Consider the following 23606-nt stretch of genomic DNA (forward strand, 5'->3'; position numbering starts at 1 on the left):
GCAACGTTCAAATTTCAGCGATAATACTGCACTAGTGCAAATTATCGATAATTTGCACTAGTGCCAAATTTTCGTCTAGGATTAACAAACATCATTTGGTTTTAATTTTATATTTTAAGAATAGGAACAATTATTGTTTATTTTAAATTAAATTTTTCTCAGGAAATAGTCTGCCAAAATGCCCTCTCGTGCATGTCAAATTGTCTCATAATTTCCTCTCGTGCGCATTCGCGCACTCGAGAAAATTAAATTATCGACAATTTGACATGCACTCGGGACATTAATATTGAATATTCAATATTCAATATTTAATATTAAATTATCGACAATTTGACATGCACTCGGGACATTAATATTGAATATTCAATATTAATTGTGCATGTCAAATTGTCGATAATTTAATTTTCTCGAGTGCGCGAATGCGCACGAGAGGAAATTATGAGACAATTTGACATGCACGAGAGGGCATTTTGGCAGACTATTTCCTGAAAAAAATTTAATTTAAAATAAACAATAATTGTTCCTTTTCTTAAAATATAAAATTAAAACCAAATGATGTTTGTTAATCCTAGACGAAAATTTGGCACTAGTGCAAATTATCGATAATTTGCACTAGTGCAGTATTATCGCTGAAATTTGATCGTTGCTAGGTAAACATAAAATATTACAGCTTTTTGGTTGGCTTCAATTTTTCGAAGGAAATAGTCACAATAATTCCAACATTACTGAAGTGTCACTTATTGAATGAAATCCAATCTTTATTTTCTACTTTTTAACGCATATTTAAGTAACGTGCCAGTTTTGTCAATAAAGTCGGTTCTAAATGATACGTCCAATGCCTCCAATGTTACGCTGGTCGCATCGTGAGATCGTAGTGTGCATGCTTTACGTCCAACGGTAGCATTAGAACATTGACCATTGAAAGTTGGTTTCTTGATTTGCGTCAAAGGAATACCCAACATTGCGGAGCTAAGTTGAAACCCACACTTAAAGTACAATTTCATACAGTTCTTATCCTCTAGCGCTTGAATGAGTATTTTACCAAAGTTAACAGTTTATTTTGAAATAATTTATATCTATCGTATGCTTGGCAATTAAAGCCTTCCCACATTATAGACTTTTTAAAAGGAGTAGGAGTAGTGGATCAGTTGTCGGCAAAGTTGTAATCTCTCCAGTATCGCAGCAAGAAATGGGAACACAATAGATCCTTTGAGTCGCAGTGTATACGAGATCCCAAATTTATACTTACGTACATACATCAGTTTTTTGTCACATTTTCATTTCTTTAGGTAAGTTTAATTCTACAATTTTATTTTGAATACGCGTATGTATTTGTTATGTAAACAATTGTAAATTAGATTTTTGATGGCCGCAAATATGTTTTTAAAAATTTTAACTCATAATTACAATTAACTTCACAAGCGGATTAACTATAATTTATTGAATGAACCATATATTCAGGAACGATACATATATTCATTAAAAAGTTGTTTACAATCATTCGTATTTATAATAAAATAATTGCTGAAAAAGTGTTTATGATATTTAATCCTATTGCTTTTTATTTAAATAATCTTATGGAATTTTCTCCATGTAACTCCTCCATCTCTAAGAATCAAAAATAACGGAGGAATTTTTCATATCTTGTTTTCTTCCTTCTTCTAATTCGATGTCTTCTTTCTTCTTTTCTTCAATTTCTTCAAATTTCTGTTTTCTTACAAATTTTCTTTTATATTTTCGATTTACCATAATAATATTAGAATTACATAAATTATTATTATTATTATTATTATTATTATTATTATTATTATTATTATTATTATTATTATTTATGTAAATAGTCCTATTGATACATGGCTTTGCGGATTATAAATTTCATGAATTGGTTTTATATTCCTAGCAATTTTATTTATTTCATATAATCTTTCAAAATCTAATTTAAGTTAAATTTGGAGATTTATAAATTTGATTATTTGAAAATTTGTAATTTAATTTCGGAAAAATTATCGATTTTCCTTTTTCAATTTGTATGTTGGTTGAGAAAATTTCACTTTCTATTTGAATACTACAGTTCTTTGGAATTTTCATAATTGATGACTTATTTTCAAGTAACGGTCCGAAACACATTTGGAAATCACTTCAGTTTCTGAATTTGAAATTACTAAAAGTTCGTTATTTGTCACTTGTTCCAATATAGTTTCTTGGAGATTTATATCACTAACAACACAATTTTCAGCAGAGCGTCCATTTAACAATTCAACAGTACAATTGTCTTTTAACTTAAATGTTTATTTGCAATAATATTTTTCTTCTAACGCTGGACATTCTTCTTTGATAAAATTGACTTGCCCTTGATTTCTGGCCAAGTAAGGTTGAGGAGGAATAAATATTGTGTGATTTTGAATTATGGGGTATAAATGGAAAAATTCATAGGTTTTGGTCTTCAGGATTGGAACTTGGGTAGCAAAATTAATTTTGGATTTGGAAAAAGGTTACTTGTGAGCCCAGAAAGAGTTGATACTTTAAAATATTAATTTTGGAATTTTTCATTCGTTTTAAATAGTAGATAAACATTTCATCATCTCTAAAATTTCTTGACTCGATATTACTGAGCCGTAAATTGTATTTAATTTGGAAAATATTATCGCGTTTTCAATATTATCAATCAATGTAATTAAACTCTGACAGTCCAGATTAATCTGGGAAATTGTACTATAAAATGTTATAAAATTATCCAGAGTTATTATTTTATTTTGTATTGAAATGTGAAATATCCTTAAATTATCATAAAGTTTCATTTGATTATTCCATAAAGTCGTAATCGATTTATTATAATAATCAATCAGTTTTTTGTGTAATGATATTTGTGAATTAACTTCGTGAATTATTTGTTTTTGATTTTGTTGTAAAACATTTATAGAATTATCATATCTTTCTTCATCATCTGAATCTAAAGTTCCAAAAAGCCATTTATCTAATTTTCCTACTGCATTTATTAAACCTCTTTTCAATCTTAAATGTGGATAAATATTTTCTGATTTTTTATCTAAAGTATCAATTAAAATTTCTGTTCTGCTCATTGATTGTCATTATTGCTGAATTATGAAACGAAATAGGATTTGTAGCGTTCGCTCATGATAGACTATTTATTAAACTATAATAATATTGTTTTAAATTGTTGATCAGTTTATGAATATATTCTAAGTCTATATTAATATATAAAAATATGTTTAGTGTAAATAAGTTACTTGTTCCTTAATTAATAGGTAATAATAGGTTATTTACTTTTGTGATTTTTATGTCTTCTGTTTTAGTCTTCTTGTAAATAAGTAATATTACTAGTATCGTTGTCAGCTTCATTTTTCTGTAACAATTTTTTAGTTTTAGTTTCACTTTTAGTTTTAGGTTTTCTTATTATATTTTTATAAGTTCCTCTATTTATCTCTAGCAATATACCAGAGTCTTTTACAATTTCTGCCTTTTTGAATTTGGGCAATTTTTTATCTCTGAATTTTGTCTTAATATAAATTATATCTTGGTTTGGTTTGGGGGATCATTTCTATTTTCATTTCTTTTATTAATTATTTTTTCTTCAAAATCAGCATTCTTTAATTTTTTCATATAATTTTCATGCTTCCTTGTGATTCTGAATATAATTCGATATTATTAAGTAATCGTCTAAATCAAAAGGATCAGGGTTATTTATGGAGCCTTTAATAATTTCGAATGGTGTGAATTTTGTTACGGAGTGAAAATAATTATTATATGCCAATATTGAGTGTTTAATTAATTGATCAGGTGTTAACTTTTTATTAGTTTATCTTAAACATCTAAAATGTTCAATTAGACTAGAATGGAATCGTTCCACAGGTGAATTATAAATTGCTATTTTTAGATGTCGTATAATGTAATTCAATTTTGTACAATTTGCAAAAGTCTTGAAGGTCGTTATTCTTAAAATCTGAACCACAATCAGCTGTTATTTTATAAGGTAAACCGTGAGGTTACATTCACACTTGACAAAGAATATGCCTGACCGTAACGAGAGAATGCGAATTATAGTTAAATATGATTGATTAGCTATTTTAACAGTATCTATGTGTATATGTTCGAATGGTTTGCTAGCTATTGGGGTTAAATTAAATTTAATTACTGGAGGATTTCTATCGTATTTGTTCTTTTGACATGTTTCGCAATTATTAACAAAATTTTCTATATCCTGTAACATTTTAGGCCAATAATATTTTTCGGTTAATGATTTCTTTAATTCGTTTATTCCTCTATGTCCTTTTTTATATACATGACAGTATTCTAAATTTTCTTTTTGTTCTTCGTTAGTAAGAATATCTTTGACTGCATTTTTATAGTGGATAAATTTAAATGCTGCATTTTTAAAATATTTTTGTACTGTAGCTATGGATCGTTCTGGTTTTAAGGTTTCTCTAAAGTATAATGCATAAAGTTGTTTAGGGTCAATGTATTCTTTAATAAACTGAACTATATTATTTTCTAAATCTCTCTTAGTAAAATTACAAATATACGTGTATTATCAAAATATTTTTCTCTTTTTGTTCTTATATTATTTACTTATATCTTTTTCGTGTCAATTATATTTTTGCCGATTATATTCTTCTTTTTCATTTTCGATTTCTGCGCCACTTATATTTTCGATTTCCGTTAAGTAATGAAAATTATGAATTTCATATTGACTAGTTTCAAAAGGATAAACATTAAGAGGCTCATTTAAAGTTATATAAATTGTCTTAAACGTTTCATTTGTGTTACACTGATTATTAAAAGTTATTAAATTTTTATATTATTTTCTTCTTTTTCCATTAGTTAAATACACAAAGTTATGAATTATATTATTAAATTTCTTATATATATTCTAATTAATAATATCTTTTTATTATTCTAGGTTCTAAAAGTTTACCAATTTTTTTTATATTTTACTTAATTCAATTTCTATTGATTCCAAATCTATTTTTATAACATAATAATAAAAAATAAAGAAAGGTCTTTGTATAAAAATCCATTTTACAATTTCTTGATGTGCGTACTATTTTAATGAATGATAATACTTATTTCTCAAAAATAGTTCTATTAACTTTTCATTTAGTATAGCCTTTAATTTCCTAGTCAAATATTTTAGACTTATTTCATTATTATCTCTATCAAATTCTTTGTTAACTGTTTCATAATTAATTTTAGTTTTCTCATTTCCATTTCTCTTTCATTTCATTTTCATGTTATTTTGATTTTGTATATTTGTATTTAATTCAGATTTTATAACATAACATTCTTTTTCTAATACATCATTATCTATTTTATAACATCGTTTATATCTTTTTCTTCCATTGTCATATCATTATTTATTTTTCCATTTAATTCTATTACATTTTCTTTAATTTCACTTCACACTTCATTATCATTTATTTTTGATTCATCCAATCCTGTATATTCTAATTAATTTAATTTAATTTAATTCCACTTTATCAAATAATTCTAATTCTAATTCTCCTTTTGTATCATTATCCATTTTTCCTACCATTATAATATTTTCTTCTGAATTCTTTTCTGTTACATTCAATTTATCTTCTTTTTCTTCAAACAATTTACTAAGATCTAGTTCTACTTGTTCATTTATTTCTTTACAATGATTTAATTCCGATTCTTTGATTTTTATGAATTTTTGAATTTTTTGTAATGAATTATTAGATGTGAAATTTATTTCAATTATTTGTTCACTGGATTCTGGTTCGCTAGTTTCAAAATTTCAAAGTATGCTAATGGATCATTAGGAGTGAAATTTATTCCTTCTATTTTTGATTCTTTTTCCGAGGCTCTTTTCGAAAATTTACGGTTTGTTCGTTATTTTCTTCCAACTCAAATAAATTTTGAAAATAAATTATTTCTTCTGTTTCTTCTTCATTATCGTTACAATTATTATTACATAAATCTTCCGATATAACATTTGGTCTTTCATTTCTTGATTGGAAATATTGATTATTACTCGTATTATTATTATTAATTATTATTATTATTATTATTATTGTTAATATGATTAATATTTACATGTCTACTGGGTCTGTCTGTAAAATTTCTCGATGTCGTAGACATAGGTTCTGGTCTTGGTAATCAGTTTGCAGGTATTTGGTTTGGCCGGAACACTTGTGTTTTCAGCGAATTTTCCTAGCTTCAGTTATGTTTATTATGCTAGGTTGGTATTCGTATTAGATTTTTGCTTTGTTCTATTACTTTTTTAAACTTTTCTAATCGCTCAGTTTAACTCGTGTCTATTTCTGTGTCAGAACCATACTTAACGAATAATTACCTTCTTATTTACCTTAAACGTTATTCCATTTACATAAGTATGGATTGGTGTAACGGACAAACTCTCGAATTTATCGAACTATATGAAAAGTATCCTATTCTATGGAATAGTAGGCAACCTTCTGCTGGATGCTTGGAAAGAGCTAGCGAGCAAATTCAGTACGGAATGACAATGTTTACTTTGAAGAAGAAAAAGGAATCGCTAATGTCGATGTACCGAAAAAGAATCACTGAGTTAGAAATTATTGCAAGAAGGATAGAGGATGTGTATCGTACTAACTGGTTTGAATACCATGCCATTGATCGATTTATGAGAACTGTGGGAAATAGGATACCATCAACGAATTCACAAAAATTCACAAAAAAATTAATATGATGTTGCCATGGTACTGCTCCACTTGTCACCACATACGCTGCGCAATATCTTCCACTGGGCTACTGGACCACCAAAGTATCCTTACAAGTGAAGTAAATGATGTCATTCCACTTTGATCATTGCGTCATGTTCCGGGAATGTGTGTGCCATCCTCTTGACGATCAAATGTCCCAGGAGGGGTGTAGAGTTTCCTCAACGCTCTACTTTATCTGATTGTTGTAGAATTGGTGATCTTTATACTCGGAAAACCAAAGGCGATCTCCACAATTCCGCGTGTGCAACAAAAACGGGTATTGAACATGAATTGTAAGGTACCTTTAAGATCACTTGCTGCATAGGGTTTCAACAACTTACTGTTCACAGCAAAAGCGTCGTCGCCTATGAACACTTAAGACGTCCTCCTAAGGCCTCTGACACAAACGTGAAGTAATATTATATGTCAACAAAGCCACTGATTACTCCTTTCCATCCTTCTAGCGATGTTGGCAATTGTAAAAGATAGACAATTTCATATCAGAGATAACAATCATATTGATATGTCTCACAGAATCTTCATGTTGCGAATAGCGGAAAGAGATCCTTATGTCTGACGAAGTTAATGGACACGCTCATAGTGAATTTGAAGATAGTTCTCCAATACCTACTGGACTGAAGAATGAAGAGATAATGCACACTGACAAAAACAGGAATGCGTTCCTAATAACACACAATCCAATTCGAAGAACAAAACGGACAGCTTCTCAGAATTCTGATAGCCAAGTAGGAACCAAACATCTGGAAAAAGCAAATGAGGTTTTGTCGCGTGTCTAACGTTGCAAAGAAAGCATCAGATTCCAGATGGGACTTTCATTGTATGGGTAGCTTCTAGCCGAAAAATTGCGCAAATTATCTCCCCGGGCTCTTCTATTTCTCCAGAAAAAAATTAATAATTTGGTTTTTGTGGCAAAGCTCGAAGAATTAGATTCCTATCCTCCCAGCTCCTTGTCTAGTCAATTGTTAGGCCATTTCCCCGACACACCTGTCATACATTGTCACATCTCTACACATTCTACTAATTCTCTTTTATCCTTCGCACATTTACATTCTCCTTCTTCAGCTTCTCCACTGGATCTACAACCATCTACTCCCCAACAAGGATCTACTGAAACTCTACAGGATCTAAGTATCCCAAGAAGAGTGAATCTTCTTGATTTCAAATTCTGATGGGCTCCTGTCCAAGTGAACTTATAATGAGGAAACAGGCGAAAATAGTACTAATTTGCAATATTTAAGATAATTATATTATATAGAGTATTATTCAAGTATTCTTTCTTACTTGTATTTCATCTTTCAGCGTATCCATAATGGCCTCGAAACATCGGGTACAATGAGGCTCATCGCCTACTGTGCTACCTTAGATATGCTATTCTACTATTTCACTATTTAAGAATCGAAGAGTGTATGTATGTAAATGTATTGCGAGAAATATACAGTAGACTTGACATATGTTCTAGTCTGTGAAGTTGATCTTACTATGGTTTGCTTTTGTTTAAATATCTCCTTGCACGTCTCTTTTTTGGTTTCTTTGCATTAATAATAATTTAGCACACGATAGTACAATAACAGTCGCCGCAACTGTTGTAATGTGAAACTTTATTATTGGGAGAAATCGTCAACGAAATTCAGAAATTAATCTGGTGAACAATTGACTTTATAGGAACATTCAAACACGACACCAATATCGACAACAGCCAACATTGGAAGGTGAAGTTGGCGCAAATGTTGGACACATCGTGTAGTTGTAGCACTGCATCCAGCCAACTTTGGAAAGCGAATTATGGCACAAACTTTGAACGCATGATGTGGTATGGATCTAATTCATATACCTTACAATATATACATAGCTATATGTATATGTATATGTAGATGGACAATCGGTCCTAAGTTTGTAATAAACATTATTTCTATTCTTCTTCTATTTTTCATGATTAGAAGTGTGAATTGGAATAATTTGGTGACAAATAATGAATACGAATGAGAATGAGAATAAATACATACATAAAAGAGGGAAAAGGATAATCGATCTTCTAAATTCATTTCCCTAGGAAGATTTCTACTTAAAATGATTAAGTAAGTAGTAAAAATATCGAAGATGATTGTTCTGTATCTCATGATCGTCATCCAGAGAACAAAAAATCTAGTACTAGTACATAACAAGAATTTGAATAGAAGTTTTAATTCTACTTTATAATTTTAATTGATTAATGCGTCAAATCTAAATTAATAAATTTATTTCATATGACTTGGTATGAAGAACTCCTCTCACAGATTTTTTCACCTCACAGAGCTCGAATTATAATTGAAAAAAGAAAGGAAAATTGCTGAAAATTATTTCCAATTTTGCAAAATGTAATGAATATTATTATCAAGAGGGAATATTAAGCTTTCTATAAATTTGTCCAATCAAGGTAGGCTGAAAGTCGCGCAATTAAATTCAAGTCTATAAAAATTAACTGAAACTCAGCACTTTTTCCACTCTTCAAACAAATTGAGGTAAACGTTAATTCCGAAAATATGCAATATCGAAAGCATCTTATTGGAACAAAACTGGAATTATTTGTATAAAAGTGTTTTATTCGGTGATGTTCTACAAACAAAGTATCTGTAGTTACTACAACGGTCTTTACGTGACATATTTATACAAAAATCACATTTTTTCACTCATAAAACTTGTGATTCAGTGATTGTTACATAATAACATAATAAATAGAGAGTATTAAATTGACTATGCAAGCCTCAAGTCTTTATTTTTATTTAGTTACGATATTACTCAAAAACCATTATTTTTGTGATGTTTGAAACGTGTAAAAATTCTTGTTACAAGAAGTCGAATCTTCTTAAGACGATAATTTTATTATTAATACGCATCTCAGAAAATTTATAGATTGCTACAAGATAATTTGTTTTTTACCCATGATCTTCGGATATTATTTATATGGTGTCAAAATATTAGGTACTAAATTTCTAGACACTTTTGTAGGGTTTAAGCGTTGCATTCAAGATATTTTAATGAGTTACTTCTGATTTGTGAAAATAATCGAAATTGAGCTCCAGATACTTCAACTACTAAACTTACTTAAAGGTCGTCTTCTAGATTCAAACATTGAATATCTTTGTTGAATATAATTTTGAATGAATATTGTATACTTAACAAAAGCTTTTCATCAAATCTTTGATAAAATAATAACGCTTCAAATATTGTGAGGTTGTGAAGTTAATATGAACTTATTAGCATACTTGAATGTAAAGATGAATTATTATAAAGCATGCAATTGATGTAGGAATATATTGAAGTGATAGAGATCCGACAACGTTATTAGATTTCAATTGCTTTTATTTAAAACATATATCACAAATACACCTATTTGGAAGTTTGGAATTATATGCACTTCGTAGTATTGTTTTAAATAACATGGAAAGGGCATTTTCAGTTTTTTAGTTAATAACTACCTCACGTAGGGATCTTCCAAAGTATCAAAAAAGTGCTAATAGAATCATCAAATTCATGAAAACAAATGAAGGTCAATATATTATGAAGAGATTGAAATCAAAAGATAAAACCCATTCAGTTTGATAATGAAATGAAATTCGCATCATTTTTCTGTGTAAAACTCGGAACTCGAAAAAATTCGCAAACAAAAGTTTGAATTGTTTGATACTCAATGTATTTTATTTTATTAAAGCGAATGGGCATGAAGTATACTAAGAGATTAGTCCTTCAACAGATAAAAAATAATTCATTAAAGACATTACTTAGAAATTATTCGAACATAACACCATAAGGGAAGAAAAATGTATTATTCAGTTGAAATGTATCTAAATCAGATTCAAACTGTCTCAAAGGAGTGGCAAGATTTGGAAATAGCGCCACCTATGAACATCCATCTGATGGACTTCAACGGGTTCTGAAGCAGCACCACAAAGACTCGTCATCACATATATACCATATTTCCAGATTTTAAATAAATGATTGTTACGTTTCAATTCACCTATTTTTATTAGGTGCTTTTTAAGGCAGTAATTCTAAGAAAGTCAGTGGAGAGGAGTATGCTCTTAATAAAATTCGGATACTCTTATATCTGCTTCTCTTTCTTCGTTTCCTCCATCTTTCATAACATTTTTTTATGAGAGGATTTCTCATACCACCGAAAGGCTACAGATCTACAAAAGTTGTTTCTCTTCTTTTACTAACACTTCGATTTCCTTTGAGACTTCTATTTTACCAGGAAATCATACTAATGTGACTCTAATATTCCTGCCTTTCTTTTTGCATAAAACAAGTCAGGCTAGTGCAAGCGCTTGATCGTCTTCCATCAGGAATAAATCTTTTTCTTCAAAGCTTCTGCCGAGAACTGACGATCGACGCTGATATCGTAGATATGTGGACGCACTACCAACGTTAGATAAACTGCGCAATTGAACTGTGCACTTCGTTTGCGCAGTTTTATCCTTGCCATGTATATTGGCTATTACGTGAATATTGCTTTCATAATTATGACATGCATTCTAAAGCTACAGCGGGAGGTCATACGTGTTAAATTTCTGCACTTCTTTCAACTTACTCCTAGGGTAAAATATTATTTTCAAGGTTTCTCAAGTCAGCAATTTATTATTATCCTCTTCTTCTGTCACAAAAGTTTTAATGCTTACTTTTATAGGCTTTTATTGCCTTCTCCCAATATCAAGTTTCAATTAATCATTTCAATTACTACTGAAAATCATTATTGCCCTAGTTCAAATTCATCGAAACAAAAAACCGCTAAGTCAAAGAGCAATAATGTACCTGTTGTCATGTCATGTCATTCTCAGTTTTTGACAAATAAATCATTATGTACCTGTATCATGTACCTAGAATATTTCAGCTATTAATTTCAGGTATAAATAATTCTTGATAAGAAAATACAGGATGATTCATTTGTAAAAACCAGGAAAATAACATATCAATATTTTGATTCACCTTGATACAATGAATATTGTGGAGGCTATTGAACTTGTTACGATTTTTCTAGAAAATTAGTTATAACATTTCAAATATTACGTGTAATACATCACAACCCTATATTATTGTAGTAGGGGACTCAAGCTGATTCTGAATTCTGGAATACCCTGTAAGATTGTAGATAATTTTGAAACGTGAAAACTAATGGTAGCTATAATCCCTCAAATGAAATTTATCACACTAATCCGTCACCCTTGTATATGTAGTTGTGAGAAACCAAAATGGCGAAGAAACATAAATTTGAAACTCACACATATTATTCTCTTGTAATTTCATCTGCAATAGAGATTTTCTATTTTTGATCAATGAATCCATCGGATTTACGTTTATATCCAAATATGCAATCAGCGATAAATTGATATGTCAACATTATGCTTTATGTTTAAAACTGATTTTTGAACTGATTAATGTGTTTATACAAATTTTCTTTAATAGTCAACGACTATTATTGACATTGCTAGAAAAAGTAATATCGTTCCTTGTATGTCATCATTTCCTTGTCATTTGATTGTAAATTTGGTAGTTATATAACATATATGTTTGGCTATTATATTATATTTTCACTCATAAATATATTATTTTTTTGCAATTTGGGATGGAATGGCCAGCAAAATACAAGAAGAGCATATATGGCGTTGTATTCTTTTTGAGGGTAGTAACGCAAAAATATCTTTGTTCCGGTATAATAAGGTTTCCTTTTTTCTAGAGTCCAGAGGAATCTGTTGTTTATAATTTTTTCCATTAGTTTGCACATAGCACATGTGAGTGATTTAGGTCTATAGGATTCAGGATGGGTTCTAATGATTTGTGGTTTTAGTATAGAAATTATTATGGATTCATGCCACTTTTCAGGAAAGTTATGCTGTAGCCAAATGGTATTGAACAGGTTAAGGATGTATTCGTGAGCAATTAAGGGGAGATGTTTCAAGAAGACAACTGGTATTTCATCTGGTTCTGGTGACGTTTCCTTCAGGCTTGAAAGAGCTTCATCATATTCTTGGGTGGTAATGGGTAAATTAATGGGTTCGTTTTCATCGAACTGTATCATTATCTCATCCTTTTCCTTTCTCTTATGGGTAATAACAGTATCATCGTAATTTTATGTGATGGAGCGGTTTTTGTAAGTGGTAGCTAGTATTGAGACTATTTTGTGGTTATCTGTGGTTGTGCGTCCGTCTTTCTCTAGCATTTGTATATTATGGTGCTAGTCCTGATATTTTTCTCACTCTTTCCCATACCTCCGTCATGGGTGTTTCAGAATTTATTGTAGAGACGTATTCTATCCACGATTTGCGTTTAACATTTTTTATTGTACGTCTAGCTTCGGCTCGAGTTTCAAGAATTCGATTTAGTTTGCTGGTGTATTGTATCTTTTATATCTATTGAAAGCTTTTTTGCTGCTCCTAATTGCTGATTCGCAGTCGCTATTCCACCACGGCACAGGATTGCGCCATTTCAGGCGCGTATTACTTCTGATTGATATATTTGCTGCTCTCTGAAAGATACTAATAAGGCTTTCTAAAGCTTCGTCTATATCTGTTGGAATTATTTAAGTTGTCAAACTATTTGAAATAAATGTTTTGAAAAGAGCCCAGTCTGCTTTTTTTAAGTTCCATTTTGGATATAAGTCGTGATTGTGATTTGGTTTTCTATTGTTATGAATAACGATTGGATAGTGGTCATTGTTGTAGGTATAGTCCAGCCGATCCCAGGAAAGAGCCTATCCGGCTATTGTCAACAGGTGTTAAATTTGTAATACCATAATTAACTAAAGTTATTTAAGTTCATTCAAACTGTTGAAAACTATCATAATAGAGAATCATATTTTGTTGATGAGATGGTATCTTAAACGAATCACGAATTAGAAGTACTTTCTAAATCTCTGAGGAGCAGTTTAGAGATCCTTTAAGGCTAGACTTCAGATCCAATTGCTTTGTTACATGATTCCTTTTTCCGTTCCTGTTGTCAATTTTTTACTAAAATTCACCTAAAAATTGTTAAAGTGGTAATTCAATGAAATCAATCAATTTGAAATCATCTTATTGAAGACAAGATATTTTCACTTTTGCAATGATGAAAAATATTGATTAGATGGAAATCGGTTTGCGAAATAATTGGCTGTGAGCATGAGAAGAAAAGATGGTATCATATGGAACCTAACAAGTGAGCAGTTGCAAGAAAAATATTATGAAGAAATGAAAGTCACCATTCAAAAATGCCGTATTAGAACAAGAGCGAGCTGCCCGGGATTCGATACAACGAAAACTGCAATCAGACCCCTGTAGAAAGAAATAAATTTCGACAGCATTAAGTTCCGTGGAAATAACGAAAATGATGAATTTATGCAATGAAAATACCCCTGAGGGCTGCAACGGTAGAATTAGCTTGGCGAGGTGGGGAAGCTGCCGCTTGCTTGACTAACTTAAAGAGTTGCCAAGGTGGTTCAAGAATATGTACTAAAAAAAAATTTTTAATAGAAAACAATGGCAGCAACGTTTGCCCTGTCAGATTGTTTGGAAAATTGATGTCAAAAAAGGTAACAAATATTAAAATTGATAAAATTGAAACAAATTATTCCCAGGAATAAATCGTCACTAGAAATCGGAAAATGATCACTGTAAATTGGACAAAATCATCTGTTGTAGCGATTGACATGAATACCTAGGAAAAAATTACTATATAATCACTCCAAATAGATCGACTGCGGTTAATCAATTGGCTAGAAGTGCTGTACAAGAACAAGAGCTTATAAAAATTTACGGGTCACAACAATGCTAACAACAAATACAACCTATAGAAACTAACACGTCTGCATCCTCACTCAATTTTTTTAATTTGTTTTTTATTTATTATCAAAAATCGATAGATGCTCAAAAATGTTATAACAACAAATGTATTTGGGTTAACTACTGATAATATATCATTTCATTGCATTTATTTTAATATACACATTTTGACAAAAGTCTTCAAGCTGTATTATATTTGAGAACATCTATCAAATATGAACGAATCAATCAGTTCCACATGCTGTAAATGTTCGAAATTGCAAATTACAAAATAAGTTAGCCGCGGTCCCTAGAAACCTGCAAAAATAGTTAATTTGTGACACCGGATGTTATGTTTGAATAATGTACGTCAAATTAACTGCTTCGGGATTAAATTGAGCTTTACACACGTTGCGGGTTACCGTAACATACTATAATTTTAATGTTTCAGAGGGACTAGAATCCAGAGCTGCTAGCTTTACTACTCTATGTGATCGTTGTATAAATAATAACAACCTCACTTCCCATCGAAATATACTGTATATATATATATATATATATATATATATATATATATATATATATATATATATATATATATATATATATATATATATATATATATATATATATATATATATATATATAGACGAAAGATTCTGAATAAAATAGCGACTTACACCTCTTACGCTGTTGCCAACATTTTACTGTACTTACTGTAAGCTAAATATTTTGATTTGATTTTTATCACTATTTATAACTGGAAATACGAAAACGTAAAAGGGAAAGCTCGAGTTGATGGAAGGAGATTGACGGAGTCTTAGATAGAGATTGGGATAAAGCAATGAAATGACTGTACACCTTTTCCATTCATAATTGTGTAGGATAGGATAATGAAAAACATAAAAGAAAAGATCTATAAACTGGAGACAGTAATTAGCTACAGAAATCTAGAACCAATAATATAGATGGATTGGTATATGCAAACGATATAGTAATAGTAGTAGATACATATAAAAATACTGGAAGAAAAAGTAGACATAGGAAACAGTCAGAAAAAAAATAGTTAAAACATGTTTAAACTGGTAGGGACACATAAAGAGAAGAATACCACAAAGTTTTGAAAGAAAAGTGACAGAAGCAAAAAGATATAGAAAAAAAAGGAAGAAATACCTAGGGAAACTAGCTTCACCAAGTAGCACAGAAAGGAGGAAGACAAGGCAATACAGCAGATGAATGAATATAAAAGAATATGTAAGAGTGTAAAACGAAAGAGGAGATAACCAAAATTAATCAATGAAAACATCGAAATTCTGATCGTATTTTGTAAAAATGACCGTAGAGTAACATAACCATTTGGCACAGAAGCTTTGACTCAACTGATTTACTTAAATACTCCTCTGTCGCTGAGTTTTTGGGCCTATTGAAAGACTAATGCTGATAGAATTGGCAACTTGTCTAATTCAAAAACTACTAAATAGCAAGGTATTCATATCAGCAATTGTCCCAAATGTACTATTAACTTAATGGTCATAAAACCATAGAAAATAGTTTACTGTTTACATACATTTTTGACACAAAAATATTTGTGATACGTTACTTTTGAAGCTCATCGTTTATCAGTCATTGATACTGCCACATCACTTTTATGACTATTATACAAAAGAATATTAATTACGCCTTTCCTAAAATCTCCCAACTTCACGCCATAATATCAAACAATTTGACAATTTGAATGAACTGAGATATCAAACTCGAACTGTATTAATTCTTCTTAGTACTGCATTAAAAAAAAGTTACTTTATATTCAAGTTTCGATTAATACCTAGTAAGATAAGAAACAGAATAATCCAAAATTTTTTGTTACCAGTTTGTATGATTATGAAATAGAGAATTGTTACACTGTAACTGTTTCTTAAAATGGAAGTTTAATTTTTAGGATCACATTGTTTGTTCAACATTCAGCATACTGAACAAATATTATCTTAATTTCCGGAGTTTGTGACCTGAAACTCAAATTACATTGAAATTGCGTACCACATAACATAATATGGGATGGTTGTGTGTTTCCCGAAGAGAAGAATGGAAATGAAATAACGCAATTTGCTACATAATTTGGTAAAGGCTAGTCATTAATCAAATAGTAAGTTGTGTAAACTTTCCAAAATTCACTGTTTTGTATTATAATTTTAATATAAGAACTACTGCGTTAATAAATATGTTTAGTATTCCAAGTTAGGATACTGTTACGAAGTCGTCAGTTATATCTAAAGTTTGCTGAATGTACCGGTTACAAGATCAAAGAACGGTTACAAAAAGTTTCTAAGAGATGCTTACTTATTTTGTGGCTCTTACGTATCCGTAAGGTTTAAATGACTTGGAGGGTCTGCTTCTGTACAAAAACCCTCTATTTTATGGGTTCAGCCGACGATAAATGAAGTTATTTTCAAACTAGGAATAATTATTTTCTTCCGAATAGTTTTCTCCTCTGTATTCAAAATTTCTTCTGTTGCCATAATTATTTCTTGGTCCATCTCTATTCTGTACTTATTTTGTATATAACACTGTTACGCTTGATGGATTTTCTGTACTCTGGTTAACAAATTTTTAGATAATTTCTTGTAGGGTATGGAAATTTCCAGCTTCCATAATAATATTAACCATTTCCGACGATGCAGTGCTACTCAAAGCCTTAACGGTCGTATTAGTCGAATATTTTTCGGTTATATTTTCTGGTACGCCTTTGCTAATATATGACTGTTTAATTTTTTTGAGACAAACCTTGTTTGTAACTATTTTGCATCGTTATGACGCTGTTTTAAATTCAGTAATTTGAATATAACGGATGTGAGCTTCACGATTTAATACATTCTTTTAGTTTTGTCGTGCTTTAACTTACTATACTTCTTGATTTTCCCATGATTTTGGTTTTAATAATTTTTTTTAATTTGAAAATTTTTGTCAGTAACTCCGTTGTCGTCTTGTTCAGTAATATGCATTAAAGTTTACTCCACTTTTACTTGCGGATCAATTTTTTTCAAAATATGATTAGGGATTTTATAATCGACCTGTAAAACTTGGTAAGATCTCATTCATTCTATCACTTATGATATTAAATATTAGTTTTCAGTAGTTATTATATTTATTGTCATCAATATATTTATAGCAACTATTCACAGTCAAAACAAAAACATTATAGAGGGTTAATAAGTTATCTCTGACTTGGTTTCTGCTGCTTTCTGTCTTTGGTGTTTGACGTTTCAAAAGTCTTTACAACTCTCTAATTAGCTCTTCTTTTAAATTTGGCACATTGAAGTTAATAATACATACAAAATACGATACCTTTCTAGTATAAATTGTATTAGGAGAAAAATATTTTTAAATAACCTCACTCATATGAATCCTCATAATTAATTTACCCCATTTCATCTTGACAGCTTTCCTAATAATACTATACTTGAAGAATTTTTATCATTCTCCTTTGCTAAGTATGAAATTCTAGAACTGACCTAACCTAATAAAATAAAATATATGATAATAGTTTATTGTTATTATTACAGACATATTGTATGCTCGCATGTAATATGACACTTTTCGCTACTGAATAGGCACTGCATCAGAAACCAACTCACGATGCTGTAATCCATAAACAATGTGTGCATCAAATTTGTCTACTTTTCTGTTTTTGTTTGTGTGTAGATACCTTTCTCGAAATAGAATCAGCGGCTTCTTCCATACACTTTTCTACGTTGTGGATGATATTAGGCGTCATCGGCGGCTGGGTGTTGTAGAGGTCTGAAAATACACCCTTCGACTGATTTTTCTCTTAAGTCCTCTTTTGTATGCTTCCCTGATTTTTAGAGCGGCAATAACGAAAATAAACGTCGTAGCTAGGTACATTAAAATTTTTATATCTAGCGGTAGAATCGACATTCCTTGTTCATCCACGATAACATTTGAAGTCACAACACCTGTACTCGTCAGGTCACTTCCTCTCTAGATTATTGTTATTTTTGGTATTTAGACTCAAAAAATATAATTTCAAGTTGATTCTGGTAGCCGCATACACTATGAACACACTATGAACTATGTAAAAGCTTTAATAGCTTTCGGGTGTTAGGGAAATGAAACAATTAAGTTACTGTACGTTTATAATAATGATTTCACGATGCTCCTATATCAATCAATTTATTTGCAAAGTACATAATAGGGTACTTGAAGGGTTTCAGAAAAAAATAGTTTTGGATAGTTTATGTACAACTTGTATTTTATTTTTTCAATTCTTTGATTAATATTTATAGAGAAAAAATTATTAAAAATTCAAAAATTTTGTAGGTGGTTTTAACATTTCGGTAAGACCGCCATGACGTCATAGGTATAAAATAAACTCTGAACATATGTTCCAAATAAACACGACAGTTATTCTCTCGGTTATTCTGAAATAAGCTTTATTATTAAACTTTGATTAATCTGAAAAATGGTATATAAATTGTGTTTTTTGCCAGGATGTAAAAATACTTGGTAACGTTTTTTTATGATTCCTAAAAATTTTTAACGTGATTACGTAATAATGTAAGAACTTAACTTATAAAAGGTTTATTCACTTTATTCTTATTTATAGAAAAATGTTTTATTTATCCGTAACTAATAAATAAAAACTGTATTATATTATAACAGCACACGCTACGTTCTCGGCAACGATAACCTCGTAATCATCAAGCAGACAACTGCTCAATATTTTCATTAAACCAATGACGTAACAACTGAAAACCAATGAGAATCGTTTGTGCATGTACCCTATTGAGTAGATAAGGTAAATATACTATTAAGCATTTTATTGCAACACAATATCAAGCTCTGGGAAGTGATATTGGAATATTATTAGTAAACTCGAGAGAGTAATAGTCGAAAAAAAAGTAACAGGAATAGTAAATATTACACCATAAAAGAAAATGAGAAAAACAACTAGTTTGAAAGTATAATAAGTTATTTGTTTATCATCTTTCATTAAGTTTAGTTTAAGTAGTGTTATTATAATCAGAACACTTTTTACCGCCTTGAAAAATATTTTAGTTCATCAGCATTTTCACACTTGAAGGGACTTTGAAACAAACTGTGAGAATTCTTTAAAAATCTACAAAAACTCACCAAAAGTGTGAACAAACAAAGAATGACAGATATTATTTTTTTGTTAACAGTTACAAAGCTTCACTACTGAAGTGAATACTCTTGAAGTAGAAAACTAACATATTTGAAGAGCACATTATACGAGAGCCGCCTTTGAAGTTTTCTAACAAGCTCACAAGTTCGAAATATCGTTTTTTATTGAGTTCCGAAATATTCGAACTTATAATCCATCCATACATATTTGCATACCAATCCTGAAAATATTTTTTCTTAACCTGATATCTTAAAAACATGGTCTTAAAAGTCATCAACAGCTTCTTCAGGTGATAAAAATCGCTTTTTGGGTAACGTTTGTTTGTTAGTTGGGAACAAAAAAATCATAAGGCGATGAATCCGGATGATACGAAGATCTTCAAACATTCTCAATATCCTAAGAGACGCCTATATCTCTCTGTAAGTCACATGCCAATCTTCTTAATCATGTTGCGTACGGCATTGGTGTGTTTCGGAATGACAACCGATTTTGGCCAAACCTCATCTCTGACGGAAGTATTATCATGATAAAGTTCTGCCAACCAATTGTAGATAGTCTTTTCTGTTGATGCTTCATTAACAAAAGTTGCGATTCTATACATTGTTGTTCAGTAAGGTATCTTTTAAAATCATAAAAAATTATCCAACGCAAGCCTTCACGAATTATTTCCATTTTTAGTTTTAAGCGTTCACTATCAACAAATTATTCAGTCAACTAAATTGCCATTGGTTTGACAATATTAAACGTCAATGTCTACTAATACAGTGGTGTCTCGACTCATTAACGCCATCTGTTGCTCAATTGTAAAAACTTAGAAGGCAACCCTCGTACATCAAATTTTGAGGATGCATGACATGAAGAATCCAACGTAAACTTCCTATATTAGGCCTGGATGCAACTAAATCATTGATTTACCACAGAATTTAACTCCCATATAGAACAATATTTAGACCTTGTTTTTAATAGAGTGAATAAAATAAATAACAAGAATTGTAGCTGGAAAAGTGTGAAAAGTGGAGTCTATGCATGGACAAAGGTTGCTGATGTCTATTTGTGACAATTAATTCCAGGCAACTTAATCTCATGGATTCAGCGCCAATATCTATGAAATATAGCGCACTATTGCGGGAAAGTAAAATTATGCTAATTTTGACCATATTAGATAGTTTTTTACTTCTGAGATTATAACTATTGTTACTACAGGTAAATAAATATTTACGAAATAGTCCATCAAATAAAAATTAAACCTTTTCTAGCTTTCTGTAGCGTTTTTAATTTTTTTAAAATATAAAATAATACAGATATTTTTTATATAACCATGTAATTGTTACTAAAATGTCAAAGCTGTTCAAAACGTCTTGGAAGTGACCGAATAAGTGCAATCTTCTTCTAAATTAAACCACATTAAACCGAATCCGATACAATAATATTAATGGATTCATCCGACGAAGAACTTCCCGAAGCCATTTTGAAGGCTGCAAATGAAACTAATTCCGAGCTGTTACCTGCCAAATGACTTAAAACCGTTGCCGTCACCGTCACCGTCATCGTCATCTTTATGCGACCTGCAACCGATGCCATCGTCATCGATGTCATCTACCTTCCAGTTGAAACCAAATAACTCCACTGGACCTTACTACAGAATGCAACAAATTGTGTTTTCAATATTAATATTTATAATAATTAGTAGTTTTTAGTTATTGTTTTGTATATTATTATGTTTGTTGGAATAAAATAATTCCACGCATTTGGAAAGTGACAAGGTGACCGAGATGGTCACATCAAAGAAATTAAACCAGCTTCTTGGATAAACTCGACGCAAGTAGTTTGTAGGACAATATAACGCCCAGCTTACATACTGCCGCATATAAATAAGTAGTGCTCCTCGGTGGTCGGAATTAAATCAGTTCATTGCACTTTCAACTCGCAAATTCCATATTTTATACTTATCCCCTCATCAGTTGCACATAAATAGAATCGCGATTATGCCTCCCAAAGCTGCCGTTGTCGTCGGTCAAACATTGTTAACAGTGTCAGTTTAAGGGAACACTAGCTGTGGAAAGGATTAAAATTAACTGAAAACTTTTTATGGTATACGCAGATTAATAAGTCTACCTTCCTCTTAAAACCAGTAGCCAACAATTTGAAGTATAGTATCTAAGAGGTTTCGCAAACCGGCAAGTTGTCTGAAGCGTCTATTGTGACACTCGGTTAATTAATTGTTCTTCGTGCTCCTCTACATGCAGTACATATAATATGACAGGAAGTTTCGCGATAGGATGAACCAACATTTGGAGAGCTCTAGCCCTCTCAAAATCGCTAACCTGATAATGATTTTATCTTGGAACTTGAGGCATTCTTTTACAAGTTAATGAGAAATATTAAAAGATGAATGATTTTCCCTTTTATATCTTTAACGATAATAAACGTTAGTATAAAAATGAGATTCAATAAGCATAATTATTTATTAATATGTTTTCATCATATTGAATACGAGCATTCATATTAAAAGGATATAAATTTACTTCAACGAATTGAATTTTTCTTCATATCAATTTATGGTGACTTACAACAGGAATATAATGCCCTTTGGGCTCTACGGAACATAATTCTTAAAGACTTTTTTCACCTTCAGCGGGGTGGAGACTTTTAGAATCTAATCAGAACAACAAGACCTAATATTTCTATAAAATTAAGCTTCAGGGGATTTTGTTCCACGAGCACCATATAATTAAAAATAACTTTTCTAGAGTTAATAACAATAAATGAACAAAACGATATATTCATTCACTGAATTTCACTGATCTTTGTTGTAATTCATTAACTTCAATCAAATTGTACAGTGATGTGTTTTTTTTTCAATGTATCAAATATTCCAAAAACAAGGTACAACATTATATTGATGTTGCTCTTTTAAGAAAACACTGAACATGAGAAAATTTCAAACGCCTTTTTCCATTGGTAACCATTTGAAAAAAACAATAGGGCTGCTCAAGATTCATGGATATAAGGAGCTCATTGACGACATTCAAATTTCCGACGGACCAGCAAGACCCATCTTCAGTAATAGTATCAACTTAAACAGGAAGGATGTCTGAAAAATTCTCGACCTCAGCCTGAAGACTTCAGCACTTATTAAAATAACCTGAAAAATATATATCCGAATGTGTTTCTAGATAGACAATATGTTTGGAGACTGAATCCAAACGTTGCCTTATCAGCTTGACTGACGTCGAGCGATCAGAATCTGGAGGATGGTCAGATTCGAGTTAGAGATAGGAGAGGCTATTGGCATATTAATAGAGCGCATGTGCCATATATTGAATGAAAAATTATACTTCGGATCAAAAACGCATTCGTATGAATAATTCCCAGACCTTATTGAGTTGCGATTTTTCCGTCGATTGTAACTGTAGATTAACTCTAGATCCACCACAACACTCTAGGAACAAAAAACAGTCAAGACAGTGGATTGCAAATGGGAAACCTGTTCCGAAAAATGCAAAGACGGTTCCATTGGTTGAAAAAGTGCTGGCGACAGTTTTATGAGATAGTCTTAGGATTGTGCCCATCGACTACTTCTGAAAAGGTAGAACAATAAGAAGAGAGTTTTACGTATCATAATAATGTGAAGAAGGAAATTTCAAAGAGTAGCCGCATTTGAAGAAAGAGAAAGTGCCCACCCGGAAAACGGTGACACTTTGGTGATTACCAGAGTTAAAATTGACCATTCACGAGGATATTATTGTATACGCAAATGCCTATTTGTAAAAAAATATGGCAAGGGGTCGAAAAATTAGTTATAAAAAACATAACTAACGTTTGATATAATTTCTGGCAAATAATTTGGGTTTTCTACAGCTGGTCGCAAGATTTAATAAAATGTCTATCTGGTACGAACACCTACGTCTATTCTTATTGTTTTGAAGTTGT

At 30.8% G+C, this 23606-nt stretch overlaps 1 long non-coding RNA gene across 1 annotated transcript in view; it reads left to right on the forward strand.

Annotated features, from left to right (window-relative positions):
• Positions 1 to 1192: 1192 nt before the first annotated feature.
• LOC130443251 (uncharacterized) overlaps positions 1193 to 23606 on the forward strand; it is a 38261-nt gene continuing 15847 nt past the window's right edge. Inside the window, exons 1-2 of the long non-coding RNA XR_008909832.1 lie at positions 1193 to 1289; positions 16452 to 16655. This is a non-coding gene — a long non-coding RNA (uncharacterized LOC130443251). The remainder of the gene's footprint in view (positions 1290 to 16451; positions 16656 to 23606) is intronic.

The sequence above is a fragment of the Diorhabda sublineata genome, chromosome 4 (assembly GCF_026230105.1).
Source record: "Diorhabda sublineata isolate icDioSubl1.1 chromosome 4, icDioSubl1.1, whole genome shotgun sequence".
Lineage (NCBI taxonomy): Eukaryota > Metazoa > Arthropoda > Insecta > Coleoptera > Chrysomelidae > Diorhabda > Diorhabda sublineata.